We start from the raw sequence: 19,705 nt of genomic DNA, 5'->3' as shown, positions 1-19,705 counted from the left end.
TAATCAAGTAGCAGCTATAGTCCTTCACTGAAATGTAAATTGTAAAGCCCGTTCTGGGGTTATTAAAGCTGTGTCTCAGGAGGAGGACTCTGAAATTAGCTGGCCTGCCAATCCAAGCTGGTAGTTCCTTCAGATGGTGGGCTCAGTTCATTGGCTAACACAATGGTGGTTGCATTCCTTTTCTGCTTTGTCACATCCAAGACAGGAATTGGAAAAACTAAATAGTTGGATTTTTTTTTTAAAGATTTATTTATATGTAAAGCAGAGAGTTAGAGAGGGATAGACGAGAGAGATTGTCCATTGGTTCACTCCCCAATGGCCACAATGGCTGGAACTGAGCTATGTGGAAATCAGGAACCAGGGACTCTATTTGGGTCTCCCACGTGGATGGCAGGGGACTAAGTATTTGAGAGAAGTCTTACATCGGGTGGTTCACTCCTCAAATTACTACAAAGGGCAGAGCTGAGCTGATCTGAACCCAAGAGCCAAGAGTTTCTTCTGGGTCTCCCTCGTGGGTGCAGGGGCCCAAGAATTTGGGTCATCTTCTGCTTTCCCAGGCCATAGGAGAGAGCTGGATCAGAAGAGAAGCCACCTGTACTAAAACCAGCACCCATATGGGATGCTGGCACTGCAGGCTGTGGTTTTAACCCAGTGCTCACAACGCCAGCCCCGGGATTTGTCTACTATCCTCTACTCCCTGCACAACTCCAATTGGAAGAGGGTCTGGCACATTGAAAGTGCCCAATATTATAGAAGGACTAAGATTATAAAAGCCTGGATTAGGGAAGCATTAGAGAAAAATATGTCAACAGCAAAAGCTATTTGGAAAGAAAATTTAGGTCCTGGAGATTGATCATTCCGAGTAGACTGTTGTGCCACTAACCGAGGTAGAGACTTACAGAGAGAGAATAGGTTGAAGAAGATGAGGTAGATTTCATTTAGGACATGATGGATTTGAAATACTATAGGCAACCCAGGTGCAACTTTCAGCAGACAGTTGAATAAAAATGTCCAACATGCAAGGGGAAAGCCCTTACAGAGCTAAAGACATTGATTAGAAGGTGCTAACTCTTATATTCCTTGATTCTCTTTCTCATAGTATAGTGGTCTAGGATATATTTTAAGGGTTCATGTTAGCAGAATTAAAGTGAGGAAGACCAGAACCTCATGACCCTATGTGTACCATGGAGACAAGCGTCATGGAAATATGCCTAAGGGGCCCAGGTGCCTCATCTAGTTAATTTGTTTTTCATCCCATAAGTCATTTGTTATCACAGACGATCATGTTTTTCTTCCTTTGGAGGAAATACAGTAACAGCACAACATCATAAAGTTCTGTCCTTATTCTTTTCTTATTTTAATAATATTTAGTATTCAAAAGTTAAAGGAAAAATATTCAAACAGACAATAAAATGAAAAAAGTTTCATCTCACCAGTAATCAAAAAATCTAAGTACAATTAGAAGAAGGCAATAAATATATGGACTTGGGATTTTTCTTCATGGCATTTTCAAAATGATGTGTGCAAGTAAACTCTACAGTGCTGTCAGGTGTGTGAATTTGTGTAGGCATATTTCTGGAGCTAATTTGTCAATAAAAAGCAAAACCATTAAAAGTGTTCATAGTCTTCAGCCCAGCAAGTACACCTCTGGAAACTTAAATTACAGACATATATGTGTGATATGTAAAGATTTAGCTCAATGAATATACGTGCCAATTATTACAAACACTTCAACACAAAATTTCCAGTATTAAGGAGATTTGTTAAATACCAAATGCCATAGGAAAAAACAAAATCTTTGTAACCAATAAAGTTATGTTGCAGAAGAATATTAAAGATTTTCATACCACTAAAAGAAGAAAGTTACCAAGCAGCGCAGCTTCACTTTTATAAGTAAAATGATATGCATTTACTTATAGAAAGAATAAAAACAGTAAAATAGCCATGGTTATCTCTACATGATGGACTCATAGGAAATTTTTCTCATGAAGTTGTATTCAGTTAATTTTCTACCATAAGCATGTATTAATTGTCATTTAAAAAAACTATTCTAAAACCAGTAAATAATCTAATTTAAACTAATATATATATGTGTGTGTGTGTGTGTGTGTGTGTGTATCACACAGTCTCACCATCTGTTGGATTTACAGCAGATTCCTCAACCTATATGTCTCCTGTAAAGGGAACATAATGTCTCCCAAACTATACCTTTATTGTAGCCTAAATGAAGTATGAAAATGCTAGTCCAGGCTATCACATCAGAGGCACTCATAATGAGTAGAATTTGATAGCCAACCTTCTTCACTGAATACCATTCTCATTGATGATTCAGAAGTAGCTATGTATACACATAAAACACAGCAGAAACACTTTACTGAGCTGATATTGGTGACAGACAATATCATTCATTAGCCAACCATGTTATTCCAGTCATTTACCCTAGATTTTATATTTTGAAGGATTGAATAGGGTCTATCGAGTTTACAAGCAGCTTTTGTTCTGGCTGCATTTCCAACTGATGCATTTGATAAATGATAACCAAATAAACTTAAAATGCCTTTTTAATCTATACAATATTGGAGATTTACGTAATACTTGCAATGGGAGAAAATAGCTTTGCAGCATTAATTTAACAAAAAATATAATACAGATACATATCTGGACATGCAGAGCTTGAGGGAAGCAGTTTAATTAGAGATGAAAGTTAAACAGAGATTTTTGCAAAGAATCCAATGAAAGATTTCAGAGTGAGCTGGGTCAAACATAAAGAGCTGGTACAGATTTTAAATCTGCTGAAAGGTGACAACTCAACTAAATAAGCCAACTAACAGGGCAAAAGATGTATGCCTGAAGGATACAGTGAGTGAGAAAATAGCTTACCAAACCTGGTTCATGGAGGCCAAGCCAAGTTCCAGTGCTTCACACAGGGCGTACAGGGCAATGAGTGAGTGCATCAGGTCACCAGAGCCAAGAAAGAAGCCTCTGGCCCTTTCTTGCTTTATGTGCTATTAAGCTGGGGTGAGGCCACCTCAGCCCTACTGGGCATCTACTACTGTGAAGAGAATTCTTTACAGGGCCTCAGTTACCTAGTAATTCTACTGTTGAGCAACTTCATACTTGGGGTAGGCTAGGTCATGACCCGCCACACAAGGGCTTAAAGAAAAATGACAGTGCATTTGCTTGCTTGTTTGGCATTAGTCTATCAATCATTAGCTCTAAATTTATGCTTACCCATCAACATAAGAGTAATACTTTTGCTTGAAATGGAATAAAATGGTCCTGTGGTAGCTGGACAGGGGTAAGAAGACAGAAAGAAGTGAGAGTTTTGCCTCCAGCTGAATTAATTAACAACAGAGTGCAGACTTGAGCATGTGAGAAGACAAATGGCCTAGGAATATGGCAGATAAAGCAGAGGCAGAGGAAAGGAGGAAGGACCGTAATGTGATATACCCCATCCTTCAAATACTTGGTCGGTGATTTATTTAGCAGGGTCTGGGAAAAAATTACATTTATAATATGTAAACAGCTGTAGGTTCAAAATAAGACCTTTATTGTATGTGCTGAAAGGTGTACATAAAAGACATGTATTTGGAACTGTTTCATTTTCCAGCTGGATGGTAATTACTGGCTAAGAGTTGATGTTGCTCATGTGGATATACTTGAGTATTTACAATGCTTTGCTCAAAATATTTTTCAAAAATCTGTTGAGTTTGCTTTTCTGAGTCTTCGGCATGTGCAAAATGTTTCTTTTCTCCAATTTTTACATCCCCAGGCTTTCTATGCTCATCTACCTTTCATCTAATTCTTATTGAGAATATATTTTAAAATTGGACAGACCTAATTTGGAGTTAGGACTCTGCTTCTACCAAGCAATGTAAACTATTTACCATTTCTCAGCCTTAGTACCCATGAAAGTGGAGACAATAGTGCTCAAAAATCTGGTTTATTATATTAAGAACAGGTGAAAAATATGTGATGTGCTCAGCAGAGCGTTTGTCCTCTGCTATGGCCTAGAATATAGCATGAAGCCCACGTGCTAGGCCAGGAGTGTGTTGTTTTCTGCGCTTGTGTAAAGAGACATTTTTCCCCATCAAGACTTTATGCTTCGCCCAGTGCCCACTAAGCTGTGTTACAAACAGATAACAATTCAGTTACGATATGGAGACCAGAAAAGAAAGTTACCTGCAATGCTGAATTATCCATATTTCTACCTTTTGTAAGCTTATTCAAAGACAGTAGAACCTTTATTTGAATAAATATTTTCATGGAAATACATTTTTAATATACCCAACTTAACAATAAATTGGAACTCACCCACTTCAAGCTCATCTGCCATCACTCTTCTGAGTCACTGGCCATACTGGCCCTTTTCAGTTCATTGGGTATTCTAAACATTTTCCCACCTCAGAACCTTCAATTGCAACATTTTCTTTCTGTAGAGGAATAAAGTCAGTACTTCTCTAGGGAAATCCCAACTTCCTGCTTCTGCAGCCTTTCCAGTAAATCTCAATTAAGTGATGCTTACAACTTGTATTATAAACACAAAGTTAAAACGAAACTGCCTAGTAATGTGTCAGAGGAATGAACAGAGTACTTAAGGTCACAGTGAAATGGGGAAATTAAGCGAGTTGAACTATTCACGGTTAAGTATTAAACTCCTTCCATTTTGTTTCTAGGAAACATTTCTCTTTTCTCTCAGTGTCATCTTTCAAGTATATCAGAGCAGTACTGTACTGGCAAAACATAAAAAGCTGATATGGAGGCACTTCCTTAATTTATTTGCAAAGCACAAAATGGTCACTGTGACTAAACATGTGCCTCTCTGCGTTGGTTGCTCTTCACTCAATTGCACAGAAAGCATTATCCTTAAAAATGTTTGAAACTAAACTTGAGTAACCTTATTCCACTCGTTTTTCAGCAGCTTCTGCTGAAGTGGGAAGGTACACTCTAAGTCATTGAACTTTAAGATATGGAAATAAGAATTCCCTCCAATTCAAGCAATCCACCTATCCATGACTGGGGTAATGGTGGAAACAAAAACATAATGTATGCTGGCCTTGGGTTCTGTTTATAGAAAGATCTCAGAAATGTTTCAGGAATTGCTCTCAATTACCCAACATTTTGTAATCTATATATATCAGGCATTTAACCACCAAACATGACTGAGTATCTTCTCCACGGCAGGGCGTGTGCTTAACATGTGCTGTAATGAACAAGGCCTTTCATGACCCAGCTTGTTGTGGTTCAGGTCCTATGTGAGTATGTCCCCAAAGTTTTTAGTGTTGGAAACCTAATTCCCAAATTCATATGCTAATGATCTCTGAAGGTAGAATCTTCGGAAGTGACTGGGTTCTGCCCTCATAAATTCATTAATGAATGTCAGGGGAGTGGCTTTGTTACAAATGTGCACTCTCTCCGAGCAGCCATTCAGCCTAGTGGTTAAGAGGGCTCCATCCACAAAGGAGTACCTGGGTTCAGTTTCCAGCTCTGGCTCCTGACTCAACCATTCTCACTAACACAGGCCCTGGGAGGCAGTCGTGATGGCTCCTGCCACCCTAATGGGAGACTTGGATTGAGTTTCCAGCTCCTGACTCCAGCCATGGCTATTGCAGTCATTTGACAAGTGAACTAGTGAATGAACTCTCTCCCCGCCCCGTCCCTCCCTCCCTCTGATTCTAACACATACACACTGGCCCTACAGCCCTTGAGATGAAGAAGCATCTGGATGCCACTGCTGTGCTTCCTCAGCACACCTGTGTTGGTGTTTGAACACAGACCCTGGGTAGGGCCAGGAATTCGGAGGTGAGTCAGTAGAATAAAATGTCTACTTATTCTGGTAATGTCATCAGACATAAGAATAAGATGAGGCACTACAAAATCGCACATCCTCCCTTGAAAAGACAGTATCTCCTCTGTAAACATCTCTCCTCTCTCAACTCTACTTCTGTCCAAGCATCCCCACGTCCACCCCAAGAATGTTCTTGAAAAAGGATCCTGAGGCCGGCGCCGCGGCTCACTAGGCTAATCCTCCGCCTTGCAGCGCCGCCACACCGGGTTCTAGTCCCGGTCGGGGTGTCGGATTCTGTCCCGGTTTCCCCTCTTCCAGGCCAGCTCTCTGCTGTGGCCAGGGAGTGCAGTGGAGGATGGCCCAAGTACTTGGGCCCTGCACCCCATGGGAGACCAGGAGAAGCACCTGGCTCCTGGCTTCGGATCAGCGCGGTGCACCGGCCGCGGCAGCCATTGGAGGGTGAACCAACAGCAAAGGAAGACCTTTCTCTCTGTCTCTCTCTCTCTCTCACTGTCCACTCTGCCTGTCAGAAAAGAAAAGAGAAGAGGAGAGGAGAGGAGAGGAGAGGAGAGGAGAGGAGAGGAGAGGAGAGGAGAGGAGAGGAGAGGAGAGGAGAGGAGAGGAGAGGAGAGAGGAGAGGGGAGAGGAGAGGGGAGAGGGGAGAGGAGAGGGGAGAGGAGAGGGGAGAGGGGAGGGGAGAGGGGAGAGGGGAGAGGAGAGGAGAGAGGAGAGGAGAGAGGAGAGGAGAGGAGAGAGGAGAGGAGAGAGGAGAGGAGAGAGGAGAGGAGAGAGGAGAGGAGAGAGGAGAGGAGAGAGGAGAGGAGAGGAGAGAGGAGAGGAGAGAGGAGAGGAGAGAGGAGAGGAGAGGAGAGAGGAGAGGAGAGAGGAGAGAGGAGAGAGGAGAGGAGAGAGGAGAGGAGAGAGGAGAGGAGAGAGGAGAGAGGAGAGAAGAGAAGAGAAAAGAAAAAGGATCGTGGCACCTGCTGTTCAGCTACAGCCGCAGAGAATGAGTTAAATGTTCTTCATCTTGGTGCCGGAACTTGGCAGAGGGCTGAATCAATGAATATGCCAGTGTTGTCCCATGGTCATACTGTGGCCTCAGATCTGCAACAGCAGAGATGGACGCCACAAGGAGGTCATGACTTTCATTAGTAAATAAATATTGACCTGGGAGCTCTTTCCCTTCTCAGTGGTGACAAAAAAAAAAAAATGAGTTTTCCCCCTTCCTAGCAATCTACTGAAGATCCTTGCAAATTCAGGACAGACCTCTAACTTTCAGAACGGAAATATAGTAGGCAAAGGTTAAGGTAGTCTACTGGGATATCAGATGTCCTAGAGAGATTCATTTCTCCTTGACGCTGGGAGTACAAGTAAAAAGTCAAATAAGCACAATGAGATGATGGTTGTTTTAGAAGCTGCAGAATGTTAGTTTTAAACTCTCCCTTAACGTATCGTTCAGCTGTCTCTCAAAGCACCAATATTACTTCATTACACATAATTTGCTTCTGTACAGATGCTCTTCCACTTGCAATGGGGTTATATCCTAATGAACCCATCATGAGTGGAACATATAAGTTGGAGAAGCATTTAATACACCTGCCACATCAAATATCATAGTGTAGCAACACCGTATACTGTCAATTTCAGTGAGATGCGGCTCACTGCTGCCGCCTAACTCCAGAGAGAGTCTCAGACTGCATATAGCTAGCTTGGAAAAAGCAAAATTAAAAACTGAATGTACAATTTCTACTGAATGCATATTGCTTTGAAACCATCACAAAGTTAAAAAATTCTTGAGTCAAACAATTTGGGGACAATCTGTAACTCTCTACTCAAATGTATGAAGAGAGAAGGCCTTATCTTTCTATTTTTTGCACAGCTGCCACCTAATATGATTCCTGGAACGTAGTAGAACTTCAATAAATCTTCCATAATCATATTTAAGTAGGCTTCCAGAAATTACTATGCAGATTTCTTACATGCATTAATTATTAACAAGAAATGTCCTGGAGTAAGCATTTGGTATAATGGTTAAGTTGTGAAATGTTTGGGATGCCTGCATCCTATGTGGGAGTGCCTTGTTCATGTCAAGGCTCTTCTTCCCATCCAGCTTTCCACTAATCTGCCCCCTGGGAGGCAGCAGGTGCTTGTGCAATTACTTGACTCCCTACCACCCCACGGGAGACCCAGATAGATTTCCAGGCTCCTAGCTTCAGCCTTGCCTGGCCCTGCCTGTTGTGGGCATGTAGGGAGTAAACCAGAAGATGGAAGGTAGCTCTCTACCTTTCAAATAAAAGGAAAAAATTTTTTTCTTTAAATATAAACTCGGGGCCAGCACTGTGGCAAAACAGGTAAAGCCACTGCCTGCAGTGCCAGCATCCCATAATGGTGCCAATTCAAGTCCTGGCTGCTCTACTTCCAATCGAGCTCCCTGCTAATGTGCCAAGAAAGAAGCTGAAGATGACCCAAGTCCTTGGGCCCGTGCACCCACGTGGGAGATCCTGATGAAACTCCTGGCTTCGGCCTAACCTAGCCTGTTGCTGCCTTTTGAGGAGGGAAACAGCGGATAGAAGACCTCTCTTCCTGACCCTCTCTTTCTCTATCTACCTCTGCCTCTCCCCCTAATTCTGACACAAATAAATAAATCTTTTTTAAAAAATTAAAGTCTTTTGTCTTGACTGTTGAGGAACAGTTTTTTTCTTTTCATACTATTTGTTGAAAACTTAACAGAGTTAATCATGTGTATAAAGTCAATTGGAAATAGATCTCAGTAAAAAGTAAGAGTGGGAGTAAAAGAGGGAGGAGGAAGTTTGTAACAGTAAAGCTGTATAGTTCTGTACATATTCCTACAGACTTACTTCTAAGGGTACAGTTTAAAAGCTTGCCATGGGACACCAAATCCCATTAAGCAGGGTGGTAAAAAATACCATCTTAAGTGTTAAAGTGATCATACAGATAGAATTAAGTATTAAAGGAATAATATAAATAAGATCAAATGTCTGGTAATAATAATAGAATGAAAAAGAAGAGAATGTTCCAACATGGGAAGCCATCCACACAGCAGACTCATAGAATGGCAATCACTCTAAACAGTACTCGGACCTCAGAATCAGCCCTTAAGGCATTTTAATCTGGCTGGACAGCCCATGAGAGCATTTCAGGCATGGAAAAGCAAGACACTGTGGCAAAAAAAAAAAAATGTCCTACATGAAGGATCTCTGTGACAGAGACCCCAGTGGAAAGAACTGGCCATCAAAGAAGGATGTACTTTTCTCTAAAGGGAGGAGAGTCTACGGCCATACCACCCTGAAAGCATCCAATCTCATCTAAAGGGAGGGGAGAACCTCCACTTTGCTTATGGACTTGTTTAATACTGAAGGGGTCTGTGGATTCAAAAGGTTTGCATAGCCTAGGCAGCCAATGTCAAAAGCCTTGGGTGGTCACTGACATCATACATAAGAGTGTTAATTGCTAAATTAACAACAGGAGTCACTGTGCACTACTTTCCATGCAGGACTTCTATCGTCAATGAGCTGTATTATGAGAATTAATTGTAAAACTTATTCTCTGTGTGTGTGTGTGTGTGTGCAAATTGTTAAAATCTTTACTTAGTATAAAGTTGGTCTTCTGTGTATAAAGTTAATTGAAAATGAATCTTAATGGAGAATGGGACTGGTAATGGGAGAGGGAGGAGGAGGGGTGGGAGTGAGAGTGGAAATGGGAGGGCTGGTATAGTGGGAAGAATCACTACAGCTGTACTTATGAAATTTGTACTCATTAAATAAAAGATTTCTCTGGGGAAAAAATTAGTCTTCCATCGTTACGTAAAAACAAAATACTAAACAGAATCTTACTCATGAAAATAGATCATTGTCTATTTAAATTTTCTTGTTGTGGCAGACAGAATAATGTGCCCCCCAGGTGTCCACACCCTAACCGCCCCCCCATACCTGTAAGTAGGTAACCTGATAGGACAAAACGAACTTGGCAGCTGTGAGGAAGTGAAGGCCCTTGAGATGGGGAGACTGCCAGCGATTGCCTGGGCATGCCCCATTTTCTAGGACCTTTATAGCAGAGAGCATTTCCTGGCTGTCACCACAGCGTGGCATGAGAATGAGGGTCAGAGAGTGCACCCCGGTGGCTGGCTTTAAAGATGAAGCTCTCCAAACTCAAAAAACAGAGGGAATAAATGCTTAGCTTCCAGGACCCCAACCAGAGAGCAGGAAATGCAGTGAGCATGTGGACCTCTTCACACAGGGCCTGTGACCGCAGAAGGAAGGAGAGCTGTGACCCTGAGTTCACTGGGCAGTGGGCCCCATCGTCACTGCCCGCAGTCTGAGGCTGCTGGGAGAGAGAGCAGTGAGGCGGCCATTGCAAACTTCCTCCTCCCTCTCTTATTCCCACTCTTACTTTTTACTGAGATCTATTTTCAATTGACTTTATACACATATGAAGGGTAAAAGCCCTTCAGAAGCAGTAGTAAACCTGAGGCTCCCAGGTGCCACAGTCCCAAACCACCTGTCCTCAGGGAAAAGGCGGCCTCTCCCCCAAAATGCCACTGTTCTTATCACTTACCGGCCAGCAGTGATGCACCAGAGAAGGACAGAAAGCAAAACCTAGGTTTCCAAGGACTTCATGCTCTGAGATTCAATGAAGCCATGTGTTGCTTCCTTTAGAAATCACCAGTGTTCAATTCTGGGGTTTCAAGGTGCCTGCCGCAGGTTTCAGTTTGAGCGGGCTTCGCTTTTGGGATGAGCTTAGAGTGCCGCCTAGTGGGCACGACGAATGGTAGCGCGTGGTAACGCCTGGTTCTGTGGAGACGAAACTGACCACCGAGGGAGGCAGATGCCAGGGAGGCTACAAAGGGGAAGGGGCAGTAAGGGCTCTCCTGACCTAAATGAGCTCTCTCCCAAGGAGGCTTACCTTAGCGGCGTGACTACCCGGTCCGAGGCAGTGCCCCAGCTGAACCAGATCTCAGTCTCCATAGCACTGTAGTTCGTTTACTGTAGAATATTTGGGGATATTTTCCCGTTACCTTCACAAAGTAGGAACGTGAACATGGCCGTTGCCTTACGTGTACTCTTTTCCAAAATGCTGCAAACTTTTATGAGCTATTTTTTTTTATTTTAATGCTCTTTCCAGCTACACAGCACTGTAACGTGCCTGTTTCTGACAGGCGTTAAGAATTCCAGACCAGAACGATTCCTGTACAACCATTTTGGTTCCTCATAGTCGCTGGTCCTTAATGGAGTTTTTTTATTCTATAGATCAATCTTTTTTTTTCCTTTTTCACTTTGGCTAGTTGTCTAAAAGCAGTATATTGGGTAACTTTTTGAGACCTGATTTTGAAAAACTAAAATTCCTGCGAGTTAATGCGTCTCTTTCGTTGATAGAGGATTTTGACATTCTGAGAGCACTGACCTTGTCCAAAGAATTTTAAAAATAGAAAGCTGCTCCTTGACTGACTAGAAACGATATTTTCGTCTGAAGTGTGAGACACATGATGGAAATTAGAAGCCCTCCCCTGGATTTTCTCCTAGTTATCCACGCCCCTTCCTCACTGGTGACATCCACTAGTGATGCTAGCTGCCCTCTTCCAGGATCCTGTTTCTCTGACTCCAGATGAAACTCCACCTTTTGTCTTCATTCTCCTCTGTGGTCCAGCCCTGTGGCCCTTACCTGGCCCTGAACACCTGAGTGTTGATGTTCAAACCAACTGACCCTGCCTCCCACCCACATCTGCACCTCCTCCCGACACCCCTCATCCCAACAGGGAAAGGTACCATCACCTGCTGAGCCACCAAACCAGAAATTGGGAAGCATTTGTAACTCTTTTCTTCCTTTTGACTCCTCAAGTCTTACTGCACTCTCTCCCTGCATGTTGAACACTAAAACCTCTCTCCTTCACACCTCCTGGCCCTGGCTCCCCTCACCACTTCCTCTGGCCAGTTCCTTCCTTACCCAACTCCGGGAGCACAGGTTGTCCAGCTTACGCCACGCAAACACCTACCACCTTGCATTGCATGACCTTTCTGAGCCTCTGAGCTTCCCCAGCTAGACTCCCTGAGAGCAGAACCTGTTGCTCATTTCTGAAATCCCAATACCCTACAGAAGGATGGGTACACTTGTTGGAGAAGTTGTGAACAATAGTGTAAGTCCTTACCCTGTGCTGGGTGCTACAAAGATGTTCCACGTATCCTGGTATTTCACCCTCATATTGAACACCAAGGGAAGGTATTTTTGATGTTTGTTTTGCAACTGAAGAAAATAAGGATCAACAAAGTTCAACAAATTATCTGAGGTCATGGTGATGGAAGCTGTAAGGGGCCTTTCAGATCCTCCTTCTGGAAAGGACTTGGGCTCATCTGTGTGCACTGCTCCCCCAAGGCTGTGCCCTCTCCACAGGGCATCCATACTCAGAGACTTTCCTCCATGAGGGATCATCTCAACTCCAGTGTCACCTTGGAGCATCCTGGGGTGGGAGTCGGGGTGGGGAACAGCTAAGAGACCAACTTGGAGACGCCACTTCTCTTTCTATTTATTTGCCCTTCTCTCCCTCTCTTTAATGGATGTGGATGACAAAAGCACTCTCTTAAGAAATTCTGCCTTGTCCTTTGTATTCTCAGTGTGCTGTCCAGGGAGTCCTCTGCAGCCCTCACACAGCTGTTCAGGGACCAAATACTGGAAGTCAGCAGCGGTCTTCTTGACCTAGTGTATCACACCACCTCTTACAAAACACAAGCTCTGGGTCTAAGCAAACATGCCAGACCAATACTTGTCAGTGCACCATTTCACCTGCTTTTTGGGGGCGTATGATGGGTTGGGGTCATTTGTTTACAATTCTTACCCTCAAGAAAGCTCAGAATCTACTCTTTTGCCTATGACAGAGTAGATAAATTGTAAAGTTTATAGCTTTAGGGTCAAGCCAATAAATTGTAAGTTTATTTCAAATGGTCCATAAAAATTCTAAGTTTCAGGGGCCAGCACTGTGGCACAGCGGATTAAAGCCCTGGCCTGAGGCGCCGGCATCCCATATGGGCACCGGTTCTATTTCAGGCTGCTCCTCTTCCGATCCAGCTCTCTGCTATGGCCTGGGAAAGCAGTAGAAGATGGCCCAAGTCCTTGGGCCCCTGGACCTGAGTGGGAGACCCGGAAAAAGCTCCTTGCTTCAGATCAGCACAGCTCTGGCTGTTGTGGCCATCTGGGGAGTGAACCAGTGGATGGAAGACCTCTCTCTCTCTCTTTACCTCTCTCTGTAACTCTGCCTGTCAAATAAATAAGAATAAATCTTTAAAAAATTCTAAGTTTCAGTTCTTATTTATCAATACTTTTAAAAACCTAAAATTCTAGCAATATGTTAAAGCAAACTTAGCCTGAGGAGGACTCCATAACAAACTAAAGCTAACTTAATACACAAACTAACAGAAAGTCTAACTTGGGAATATACACTTATAATAGAGAGCCAAGTCTCAGTAAATCTCAGGTGGCCAAATGTTCAAACTGTGTTCAAGTAAGGTAGGTGCAGAGCTGCCAGTTGACTCTCTCAGCTCGTCATTTCCACATCTGCCCACAAATGCATTCTGAACTCACAGCACCCTGGAGTTTCTGAATCTGTTTGGTTCTGAACACTGTCATGTTCACCAGCCTTTGGTCAGTTAAACTCTATTAAAGTGAATCCATCAGGCTGGTGCCGTGGCTCACTTGGCTAATCCTCCTCCTGCGGCACTGGCACCCTGGGTTCTAGTCCCAGTTGGGGCACCAGATTCTGTTCCGGTTGCTCCTCTTCCAGTCCAGCTCTCTGCTGTGGCCCAGGAAGGCGGTGGAGGATGGCTCAAGTGCTTGGGTCCCTGAACCTCCATGGGAGACCAGGAAGAGGCACCTGGCTCCTGGTTTCAGATCATTTGGGGGGTGAACCAATGGAAAAGGAAGACCTTTCTCTCTGTCTCTCTCTCTCACTGTCTAACTCTGCCTGTCCAAAAAAAAAAAAAAAAGAAAAAAAAAAGTTAATTCATCAAAGGTTTTTCTTTTTGTTTTTTTTTTTGTTTTTGTTTTTGTTTTTGTTTAAGGACTTATTTATTTACTTGAAAGGCAACATTAAAGAGAGGCAGAGGCAGAGAGAGAGGTCTTGGACCCTCTGGTTCACTCTCCAAATGGCTACAAGGGCCGGAGCTGCACCGATCAGGAGCTAGGAGCTTTTTCCATGTCTCGCATGCAGGTGCAAGGACCCAAGGACTTGGGCCATCTTCCGCTGCTTTCCCAGGCCATTAACAGGGAGCTGAATTGGAAGTGGAGCAGCTTGGACTCGAACCAGTGCCTATATGGGATGCTGGCACTGCTGGGGGTGGCTTTACCCCCTGCATCACAGTGCCAGTCCCTAGGATTTTTCTTTTAACAGATATCTTCTTCCTAAATAACTTGTGTTTATTTTAAATAAATTTTAAAAAATCTTTAAAAAAGAAAATAAGATCTATGGAGAGCATAAAAAGGAGAGGCTGTCAATAGCCAAATCATGGAAAATGTGGGTAAGGATTTAGCAGATACAAGGAAGTAAGGGTGGTCAAGGAGAGGCAGACTTTCTAAAGAGTATAGGACTCACACATATTGTATTAATAAAGAGAGTATGTTTAATCTGTAAGCATGTATAGGCCTATATAAATAGCATATGCACACATTATATATACATATGAATATTAAAACATAATCAAATAACCAACCACTCCACATCATTCTTTCAATGCTTTCTTCACAAAGAAGCCTAAATTGTGGAAATTTTTTTTGGCTGCTAAGAAGGAGCACTTAATTTTCCTGATAAGATAAATAAATAGCACATATATAACCTTCAATAGCCTGTGAGTACTAGAATTGTTCAGGAGAAACATTCACAACCAGAAGCATTGCCTGCTTGTTCAGTGTTTGTACATCTCTCTTCTAAATACCAACTCCGTATCTTTGTCCTATCTGTACTCTCGTAATGTATACTAAGTCTTTTGCTTCTGAAAAATTGCTGCAGTGCCTTGTATAGAGTGCAATAAAACATCTGGGAACCCCTGAAACAAACAAAGCAAAGTGAATTTGAGTTTCAAGGCAGATTTTAGCTATTTCAAGAAACACTGTTTCCAACTGAAACATTAATGTCTGTCTCAAATTAAAGAGATAGCAGAAAGGAAGTGGAGGGATGAAACAGCAATTGACTAACATTTCATCAATTTATTCCCTGGGGCTATAATATAATGGTACCAAGATATCCTTATTAGTCCTATCTTCTTTGTTTTTTTTTTTTTCCCTTTTTTTCCTTCTTGCTACGCTTACTAACTTAAACATATTATCCAATTTGTTTTAGCAAGACACATACTATTGTGATGTATGAAGTATATGCTACTCCAGTCTCAACTAAGTTAGTGTGCAGACTGTTTTCCCAGAATCAGAAAATATTACAGTTCAGACATAATTATTCTCAGTAGTTGATGGGCCATCTGTTGTTTTAGGTGCTGTGTTTATTTTTTCGATGGTTAACATCCATTCCCCCTTTGTGAAGAAGATCACCTTATTTATAAGCTAGCTGTTTCTCGGTTTATGTGGGTACAGACGCTGACTTCAGAGGTAGTCCCTTGAGCCAGGCTTGGCCAATCAAATGATGTGGCTCTGGAACTGGACTCTTGAGTGCAACCCTTGCTCCGAGTGGTAGTGGCCTGCTGGTCCCTCCTGTGAGCTACTCAGAGAAAGGAGGCTGTTAGAGCTGCAGCCTGAGCGCCACAGCCCTTTTGATTTCTGACTTTCCTCAGAATTACTTTTTAAGCATTTCCTTCGATTCTGTGCTTGCTCTTAGCCAAAGGCCATGAAATGATTTTATTCTAGAACTATCCAGATCACTTCAAATAAATCCAAGTTTGTCTCTAAAGTTACTTAAATGTGTTTCTTACAACCTAAAAGAAAAAACAAACCCAGCTTGTATATTGGAAAACGTTTTATTTAAAAACACAGAACACCAACAGGTCAACAGGTAGCTATCTAGTACTTCCCAAACCAAGGTCCCCCTCCAGGGTGCCCCTGTATAGTAGTGGGAATAATTTTTATCCATGTTTATACCTTACTAACCAGAATTTTCTCATTCTAAGGATATCTTGCTAGAAATTTTTTTAGATGGCTGATTAGTACTCTTACTCTTTCTAATACCTTTCAGTCAAAAGATGATCTACATCTTTAACTATTCTCTCACTTGGTTCATTTTCTTATTGTCTGCAGAAGGGCAGCATTTATAATTTATTTTAAAGTATTTCTGTTTCTTTTCGGAGTAATATGTCCCCTTTAGAAATTTTATTTTTAATTCTATAGCATTTTAGGACTTCAAATCATATGAGGGTGCTTCAAAATGTTTGTGGGAAAATGGGCTTAAAAGATGTTCTTCTGGCTGTAAAAAAATTTTGAAATTCATGTGCTTAATCTGTGTACACACTGATAGAGAGGAGTTGAGCCTGGCCCACATTAACCAATAGAAATATAATGAGGCATATTGGTAATTTTAAATTTCCCAGTAACCACATATCTAAAAAATAAAAAGGAACAGGTGAAATGAATTTTAATGATGTTTTATTTAGTCCAATACATCTAAAATATTTCAACATACAATCATTGAAAAATTATTCAAGGTATTTTATATCTTGAATATATATTTTATTTATTTTATATATTTGAATATATATATTGAATATATGTTTTATTTATTTTGTATATTAAATCTGTCAAATGCAATGCATAATTTACACTGATAGCATCTCAAACCAGATGAAAATTTCCATTAGAAATTTTAGAAATTAGAAGTTAGAAATCCATTAGATTTTGTTTATATAGATTTCATAAATTTTACAGTTGAAAATATGAATTTATATTCCCAATTTCCAAATGTAAAGCTTTCTAAAAAATGATTCAAGTATCATTTCTGTCAAAGTTAAGTATGCAAAATTAAATGGAATTGAAAATTCAATTCCTCATCACTCATTTCTTCTGATTAATTGCTCTTCTTTAGACCTCACAAGCATCTCTCAGATCTCACTTGTGATGTTTGACATTTCAACATTCCACGGTAACTTTTGTTATTGAAAAATACAAGGATTTTGCTGGAGGTATTCTTATGGTTTGAATGTGTTCAGGATCTTTCAGATCTCTATGTTAATGGTACTTGGATGTGGGGCCTTCGGGAGGTCATTTGGATGAGATGACATCATGACAGTAGGGCCACGGTAATGACATCAGTAGCTTCGTAAGAAAGCCCCGTGCTGGCAGCTTGCTGTGTCTTATCACGTGGTACCCCCTGCTGTATTATGACTGTGAGCACAAGGCTGGCAGCAGATGCTGGCCCCCTGTCTTGGATTTCCCAGGCTCGAGAACCATAGGCCAATTAAACATTGACTCCTTGTAAATTGTCTATTCTTGAGTATTTCATTATAGCAACAGTGGGCTAAGACAGTTATGCTGAGTTTCACTGAAATGTGAGTTTATAGTTTTCATCAAATTTGGATAATTTTGGCCATCATTTCCTCAAAGATGTTTTTTCTATCCTTCTCTCTTCACCAGGCTACCCAGGCCACTCACCACTCCAGAACTCCAGTTATCCTGTTAGTGAGTAAATATGGTCCCACAGATAAATCTTGCTCCCTTTTTCTATCTTTCTCTTCTTTTCGGCCTTTTGTTTTTCTCTGTGCTCTCTTTTGGATAGTGTCTGTTCAAGTTCACTAAGGTTTTCTTCTTTAGGTTCGAGTCTGCTATTAATATCATCTACCATATTATGTAATATTTTCAGGTAATGTGGTTTTCATCTTTAGAATCTGAGGGACTGGTGTTGTGGTGAAGCAGGTAAAACTTCCACCTGCAATGCCAGCATCCCACATTGGGCACTGATTCATTTCCTGGATGCTCCACTTCCCATCTAGCTCCCTACTAGTGTGCTTGGGAAGATTGTCCAAGTTCTTAGGCTCTTGCCACCGACATGGGAGACCTGGAAAAAGCTCCTGGCTCCTGGTTCCAGCATGGCCCAGTCCTAGCCATTGTAGCCATGTGGGGAGTGAACCAGCAGATGGAAGATCTCTCTCTCTCTCTTTCTCTTCCTCTCTCTGTGTAACTCTTTCAAATAAATGAATAAATAAATCCTTAAAGAAAATTTCAATTTGAGTCTTTTTGAAAATCTCTTCCACTGTTATCTTCATTACAGTCATGTTTTCCTCTTGTTTCTTGTAACCCAAAATATATTTACTCTATCTGTTTCAGGGCACATAGAGAGTAAATATAAAAGCTTTTTTCACACTCTTGTCTTCTGAGTCTCTTCATTATGGTTTTTCTCTTGGCTACAGATTACATTTTCCTCATTCTTTGCAAGCCTGAAATATTCTGATTGAATGCTGGACTCCATGAATCTCATGCTATTGGGAGCTAGGATTTTGTTTTAATTGTTTTGTTATTTTTGTATTCTTGTCAATGTTTAGGGGGCTTTGTTCTGGGACATACATTCCTGGAAATATTTGGTCCTTTTGAGATTTTCTTTTAGCCATTTTATGGTTGGCCCAGAGCAGCAAGCACCGCTGAGGCTCTGTGCTTCCACATGCTCCCTGATACTCCCTGGAAGAGGAAGTCTTTCTGCCCTGGCCAGGGGTTCCCTGCCTATTCCTGACCCTGTGTGAGCTTGGGGGATTGATCTTCCCAGTGGTCATTCCTGGCCTTGGTAGTTTCCTCAAATGTTTACAAATCAGTTCTCAGCCAATGATTTGAAGAGTCCCATCTGCCCTTTCAGGCTGCTTTAACAGAACCCTGTAAATTGAGTGCTTCATAAACAACAGAAATTTATTTCTCACAGTTCTGGAAATGATGAAGTAGGAAATCAAGGCACCAGCAGAATCCAATGCCTGGTTTACATATCTTCTGTGTCCTCACACAAGAGATGGTTATGAATGGGCTCCCTAAGGCCTCCTTTATAAGGGCACCAATCCCATTCATGAAGCTTCTGCCCTCAGGACCTGATCACCTCCCAAAAGATCACTGCCTTTTAATGCCCCCACTTTCAGGGTTAGTGTTTCAAAATACCTATGGGGGGGGGGGCTTACAAACATTCAGAACACAGTTCATTTTCCATATCTCTCTCTCTCTGTCTCTCTCTTCCAGCAGCCTGTTTTCCAAGTTTCTTCTCCACAACTTTTCTCAACTCAGCATGACCATCAGGCTCTGTTTGGGTTCCTGTCCCAAGGTTCCTGTGAAGGTCATGAGCAAGGGCACAGGAAGTGCCCACATCATTGCTTTCCCTTCTCTCAGGAACCACTGCCCAGTGCCACTTGGTGTCCAATGACTGAAAACTTGTTTGGTGAATTTTGTCCAGTTTTCTAATTGCTTAAGAATAGAAGGTAAATTCTGTGCCTATAATTCCATTTAGCCCATAACATAAAAACATGAGTGCCACTCATTTAATAATAAATATTTCCCTGCATATGAAAACTACCACAGCCCCGCAGGAAGAACGTTGTTAAGTAGTCATTCGAGTAAACATGTTATAAATCACAAGTGATGAGACAAAGCAGCAAGTCATGAAACACAAAATAGGGAGAACATTACAGTCCAGGCAATCAAGAAAAGTTCCCCAAAACAAGGGTGACAGCAACTAAGATTTAAACACTAAGTAGGTTTGATATCTATGATCTGCAGGTTACAACAGCACATGCAAAAGGCCTGTGGCAAGATGGAACCAATAGGGATCATCAAGTCCAATCTTAAGATTTCCCCAACGGAGAAAAAAAGGCTCCAAGAGTTCATGGCATGTGTGAGTGGCAGAGCAGGGGCTGAAATTCAGACTCCTACTTTCAGGTCTATTGCTCTTTCCATTCCACTATGCTGCTTAGCAAAGGCAGGGACTACTAGAACATTTTATATGGTATTTGT

General features: G+C 41.8%; 1 long non-coding RNA gene across 1 annotated transcript in view; it reads right to left on the bottom strand.

Moving 5' to 3' along the window:
- Positions 1 to 10,516, bottom strand: part of LOC138849933 (uncharacterized) — a 41,559-nt gene extending 31,043 nt beyond the window's left edge. The window contains exon 1 of the long non-coding RNA XR_011389175.1: positions 10,364 to 10,516. This is a non-coding gene — a long non-coding RNA (uncharacterized lncRNA). The remainder of the gene's footprint in view (positions 1 to 10,363) is intronic.
- Between the last annotated feature and the right edge of the window lie 9,189 nt (positions 10,517 to 19,705).

Source organism: Oryctolagus cuniculus, chromosome 6, assembly GCF_964237555.1.
Source record: "Oryctolagus cuniculus chromosome 6, mOryCun1.1, whole genome shotgun sequence".
In the NCBI taxonomy this organism is placed as follows: Eukaryota; Metazoa; Chordata; class Mammalia; order Lagomorpha; family Leporidae; genus Oryctolagus; species Oryctolagus cuniculus.
Note: the sequence above shows the minus strand (reverse complement) of the source record. Positions and strands in the feature narration are given on the sequence as shown.